Below are 6,731 nucleotides of genomic sequence, written 5' to 3'. Positions count from 1 at the left end.
CACGGGGATGGGGCTGGAGCCTCGGGTTGTGCTCCAGAGCTAGAGGATAGACTCTGCACCATGGAGGGACAGATCGCCGGATTGGTAACAGCATTCGGCGAGATGATGTCAGCACATGGCAGCATAGTGGGGAAGGGAGAGCCCATTTGAGCCAGCTGATGTTGCTGCGCCTCCCGTTGTTGACCGTGTGGAGTCAAGCTGCGCCCAGGTAAGAGAACTCCGGAGAGCCTTGCCTGAAAAATATTATGGTAATCCGGAGGGTTGTCGTAGTTTCCTTCTCCAATGTGAATTGTATTTTCGAGATGAACATTGTACAGATTATGAGAAGGTGACCACGATAATCACCTTCTTAACTGGGCGTGCCCTCGAATGGGCAATGGCTCTATGGGACAGCAGGTCTGGGGAATTGAGGTTGTTTCCCGGTTTCATCGCTCAGTTCCGAGACGGGTTTGAACATCCCGCAGAGGGGCAGGGTGGGGACGAGTACGCCCTGTCATTCCGGACAGTGATGGCGTGACCATTTGGCGCGCCGCGCCACTCTCGCTTCATCTTGGGCGAAATCAGAACCTGAGCCTATGGAACTGGGGATTATGAGAGGAGCGAGAACGACGGAGTCAGCGGGGTCGGGGCCTGTTCTGTGGTGAGAAGAGGCACTTCCGGAAGGGGTGTGCCTCGGCCTTGGCGCCGGACAGGGTGGGAGTGACCCAGTGAGCAATCGGCGTTTTGCTGCTGGCAGGCCGCAGAAGGCTGTAATGTCCCACAGCCAGCGGGCCTGTGATGTTGCAACATGATCTCAGGACACTACGTAGACTATTTTAAGAAAATCCATGGCAACCGATTTCGTATGATATGTGACGTTATGTTAGGTTAAATTAGAATGTGCCACCAAAATGTATGATACATAAGGAAATTATTTAAACGTAACATCTTACGAACATTATTACAACGTATCAAATGTTACGAGCGCTATTAAAACATAAAATAACATACAAACCCCAGACAAATGTATGATATTTACGAATGTTATGAAAACATAAATAATGACAAAATGTTTGACCTGTATTTCAAACTGGTGAAATTTGGTTGAGAAGGCAGTCACCCTACCCATTGCCCCACACTGGATATGTAGATTTAGGATGAGTAACAACAATACCAAGGTTGCTAGAATATGTTATAAAAGCATTTTATTGTTAAAGTTAGTTTAACGTTAGGCATCAAAGCACTGGGGTTAAGGGTAGGGTTAAGGGTTAGATATCACAGCATTGTGGTTAAGGTTAGGGGTTAAGGTTGGGTTACGGTTAGGAAACAAAAAGGTTAGGTTAAGGTTTGGTTAGGGTTAACTCTCACAGCTCTGGGGTTCAGGTTAGGGTTTGGGTTAAGGTTAGGTATCACAGCACTGGGGCTAAGGTTACAAAGAAAATCACTTCAAACCTATTTATGTTGTGACATCACCACTCTCCTTTACTGGTTACAGGTTCCTCACTGGAGCAGTGGGTAGCGCACCTCTCTGGGATGTAGAACGTTGATTGTTCAAAACATGGTTTTCTGTTTGTTTAGCTAAAATATATGTAAAATAGTCTGCGTAATCCTTGTGAGACCAGGTTGGTGGCTGAGATATTTATTGCAGTGGATTGTGCCTTATTGTACCTACTTGACGTTACTGCCAAGAGGGAATGTGTTGAGGAATTATACTCTGTGTATTCTCTGTGTCCTGTGTTGAATTCCCACAACAGATGGCTAGGAAGTTTTTCATATCATTGATTGACCCAAACCTTGGGCTGCCTTGCTCTACCATGTTCAGTTTTCAGTCTCCCCAGTTTAGAAGGGTGATTTCCCCTCATGCTTCACTGGCTGAGCCATGGAGAACCTAACATCATGTACATAACCATTGCACTTACAAGGCCCCACATTTTTCAAATCACAGTAAATAGGACACCTGAATCTTTGTGGGCATGTCAAGGATGGGTTCTTATACCCTTGGAAAATCAGGATCCCTGCTGGTTTTACACCTGCTTAACCTTAAAAGGTATAATTGTATTTGTCATCAGGATATGTGCACATGTATGCGCGAGTCCCCTTGTGTTGCATCAAATTGAACAACTGAAAGGAAACTGTATTGATAATGAGTAGCTACTTCAAAAACTTTAATATTCATATAACCTTTTGACAGTGCTTGGAGTGTGTAATGTGTGGCTCTACCATGTGAAAACTACAAAGTAAATTTGAAGTCAGGGCTGCTCAATCCGGTTCCTGGAGAGCTACCATCCTGTGGGTTTTCTATTCAACCCTAAATTTGCACACCTGATACTAATAATGAGCTGGATGAAAAGTTAAGTCAGGTTTACATGGTCAGAAAGCTACTGAAATTGAAAAGTTTAAATATTTATATAAAATGTCAAGTGCTTGATTGAAAAACCAAAGGCTGTCCAATGTGTGACCCATCCCTCTGAAGAATACAATGTTGATTTGAAGCATCTAGGTCATGTGATCAGACAGCTATTGAAATTCTAACCTCTACATTGTTTTTACATTATAGAAAATATACTAAGTGTTTATAGAGAATATATAAAAAATTATTTTAACCAAAAGTCAAGCAAACATTAAGGAGCAGAATATTTCCTTTTATTTCTGATCAGTTGAACATTGATTTGAAATTTGCAGGTGATGTTATCAAAGAGTTTTTCAGATTTAAACATTTTGATGATGCACTTTGTCTATGACTTGCTTTGGATTTGCTTAGACTGCCTTGTTGCCAACAATGTCTCGTGTCATTTTACAACTCAGCTAGGTATAGGGCAAACATGTCTTGAGCAGAGTTGTTTAAATTTTTTCTTTTGTAACAAGGCTGACCCGTGGTCTGGAGCCTAAATCATCTGGGAGCTATTGTCTGAATATCTGTGAAATATCGAACGTCAAGCTAACTTTACCAATGTCCATCACACCTCATAAACAAAATTCTTCTGATCACACATCTCCGGTGAAATCAGTAGGCTTCCTGAATGCCTCTCCTTGAATTTCCTATTTTCTTCTTATACATTTTTTTATACTGTATACTTTCACATTATCAAACCTAACCGAGATCTGTGGCACTGGGTTCCTCTTGGTGTAGGACAATGCCTGGCCTCGTGGCCAGAGTGTGTAGGCAGTTCCTGGATGACAAAGGCATTGATGCCATTGACTGGCCGTCAAGTTCCCCAGACCTGATTCCAATTCAGAACCTCTGGGACGTTATGTATTGGTGCATCCAACACCACCAAGTAGTGCCACAGACTGTCCAGGAGTTCACTGATGCCCTGATCCAGATCCTGGGAGGAAATCCCCCAGGACACCATCCACCATCTCACCAAGAGCATGTCCAGACGTTGTCAGGAGTGCATACATGCATGTGGGTACCATACACACTACTGAGTCACATTATGTTGGTGATTCGGTTTCCATCGATTGGTGATTTTGGTTTCCATTGACCATTGTTGCATCATTTTGTTCTCAACAAATTACACGGTGTACAGTAAAGATTTGGATCTTAAATATATTTCGTTCATTGAGACCCGATGTGTGATTTAGGTGTTCCCTTAATTTTTTGGAGCAGAGAATATATTTTAATGTGATTCTCAAACTAAAATAGGAATTTTAGAAAAAAAAAGAATTGACATAATAAATTAATAGACATACATCCCAAGTGGTGACCAGGATGACATGACTGAGGGTGCATTTTGTGTAAATTAGGGGACATGTCTAATCATTGCGTGCACCAGCAGACCCTTCCCCCGGGACAATAAAAAGCGTTTATTGGCTTGTATAGGCAATAAAAACTTGTTGGTATATGATGACCCAATGTGTTGACTGTGATGATCGGACTGGGTCCAACTCATATACGATCAGCTATGTGTATGGATAAACATAACTGAGGGGGCACGATATGCATACCTGAGGGGACAGTGCCCCTATTTGCCCCCCCGTGGGACCGGACATAAACACAACTGAGGGGGCACGACTTGCTAAATGGGCAAGCGTAAGGATCTGAGTGACTTTGACAAGGGCCAACTTGTGATGGCTAGACGACTGGGTCAGAGCATCTCCAGAACTGCAGCCTTTGTGGGGTGTTCCTGGTCTGCTCTGGCAAGTATCTATCAAAAGTGGTACAAGGAAGGAAAAGTGGTGAACTGGCGACAGGGTCACGGGCAGCCAAGGCTCATTGATGCACGTGGATAGCGAAGGCTGGTACATGTGGTCTGATCCAACAGACAAGCTACTGTAGCTCAAATTGCTGAAAAAGTTAATGCTGTTACTGATCACTGGTATCAGAACACACAGTGCATCGCAGTTTGTTGTGTATGGAGCTAAATAGCTGCAGATCAGTCAGGATGCACATGCTGAAATCTTTGAGGAAATAAAAGAAAAGAGAGAGAACCTCACAATAACCTGGTTGCATAAGTGTGCACACCCTTAAACTAATACTTTGTTGAAGCATCTTTTGATTTTATTACAGCACTCAGTCTTTTTGGGTATGAGTGCATTAGCATGGCACATCTTGATGTGGCAATATTTACCCACTCTTTTTTGCAAAAGCACTCCAAATCTGTCAGATTGTGAGGACATCTCCTGTGCACAGCCCTCTTCAGATCATCCCACAGATGTTCAATTGGATTCAGGTCTGGGCCATTCCAAAACGTTAACGTTAAACGATAATGTTGCTGTAGGCCTCTTGGAAGCCTCCCAGACCAGTTTTCTTCTCATCTTTTCATCAGTTTTGGAGGGATGTCCAGTTCTTGGTAATGTCTCTGTTGTGCCATATTCTCTCCACTTGATGATGACTGTCTTCACTGTGTTCCATGGTATATCTAATGTGTTGGAAATTCTTTTGTACACTTCTCCTGACTGATATCTTTCAACAATGAGATCCCTCTGATGCTTTGGAAGCTCTCTACAGACCATGGCTTTTGCTCTGAGAAGCAACTAAGAAAATGTCAGGAAAATCCTACAAGCACAGCTAAACTTTATTTGTGATTAATCAGAGTCACTATTTAACATGAGTTTGAATGTGATTGGTTAATTCTGAACACAGCCACATCCCCAGTTATGAGAGGGTGTGCACTTATGCAGCCAGATTTTGTAAGGTTTCTAATTCCATAAGGGGCCGGTGCAAAGAGGATCGGGCGGCAATCGAAGGCAGGGGCCTAGACAACCCGATCTCTGGACACGGAAACTGGCTCTAGGGACGTGGAATGTCACCTCGCTGGCGGGGAAGGAGCCTGAGTTAGTGCGTGAGGTTGAGAGGTTCCGATTAGAGGTAGTCGGGATCACCTCTACGCACGGCTTGGGCTCTGGAACCACACTCCTTGAGAGAGGATGGACTCTTCACCACTCTGGAGTTGCCCATGGTGAGAGGCGGCGGGCTGGTGTGGGTTTGCTCATAGCTCCCCAGCTCTGCCGGCATGTGTTGGAGTTTACCCCGGTGAACGAGAGGGTCGTTTCCCTGCGCCTACGGGTCGGGGATAGGTCTCTCACTGTTGTTTGTGCCTACGGGCCTAACGGCAGTGCAGAGTACCCGACCTTCTTGGAGTCTCTGGGAGGGGTGCTGGAAAGTGCTCCGACTGGGGACTCTATTGTTCTACTGGGGGACTTCAACGCCCACGTGGGCAACGACAGTGACACCTGGAGGGGCGTGATTGGGAGGAACGGCCCCCCTGATCTGAACCCGAGTGGTGTTCAGTTATTGGACTTCTGTGCTAGTCACAGTTTGTCCATAACAAACACCATGTTCAAACATAAGGGTGTCCATCAGTGCACGTGGCACCAGGACACCCTAGGCCGCAGGTCGATGATCGACTTCGTTGTCGTCTCATCTGACCTGCGGCCGTATGTCTTGGACACTCGGGTGAAGAGAGGGGCGGAGCTGTCAACTGATCACCACCTGGTGGTGAGTTGGATCCGATGGCGGGGGAGGAAGCTGGACAGACTCGGCAGGCCCAAGCGTACTGTAAGGGTCTGCTGGGAACGTCTGGCCGAGTCTCCTGTCAGAGAGATCTTTAACTCCCACCTCCGGCAGAGCTTCGACTGGATCCCGAGGGGAGGTTGGAGATATTGAGTCCGAGTGGACCATGTTCTCCACCGCCATTGTCGAAGCGGCCGCTCGGAGCTGTGGCCGTAAGGTCTCCGGTGCCTGTCGAGGCGGCAATCCCCGAACCCGGTGGTGGACACCGGAAGTAAGGGATGCCGTCAAGCTGAAGAAGGAGTCCTATCAGGCCTGGTTGGCTTGTGGGACTCCTGAGGCAGCTGACGGGTACCGACAGGCCAAGCGGGCTGCAGCCCGGGTGGTTGTGGAGGCAAAAACTCGGGCCTGGGAGGAGTTCGGTGAGGCCATGGAGAAGGACTATCGGCTGGCCTCGAAGAGATTCTGGCAAACCATCCGGCGCCTCAGGAGAGGGAAACAGTGCCCTACCAACGCTGTTTACAGTAGAGGTGGGCAGCTGTTGACCTCAACTGAGGATGTCGTCGGGCGGTGGAAGGAGTACTTCGAGGATCTCCTCAATCCCGCTGACATGTCTTCCATTGAGGAAGCAGAGGATGAGGGCTCAGAGGTGAACTCGTCCATCACCCGGGCTGAAGTCACAGAGGTGGTCAAGAAACTCCTCGGTGGCAAGGCACCGGGGGTGGATGAGATCCGCCCTGAGTACCTCAAGTCTCTGGATGTTGTGGGGCTGTCTTGGTTGACACGCCTGTGCAACATC

This window comes from Esox lucius, chromosome 4, assembly GCF_011004845.1.
Source record: "Esox lucius isolate fEsoLuc1 chromosome 4, fEsoLuc1.pri, whole genome shotgun sequence".
In the NCBI taxonomy this organism is placed as follows: domain Eukaryota; kingdom Metazoa; phylum Chordata; class Actinopteri; order Esociformes; family Esocidae; genus Esox; species Esox lucius.
Note: the sequence above shows the minus strand (reverse complement) of the source record.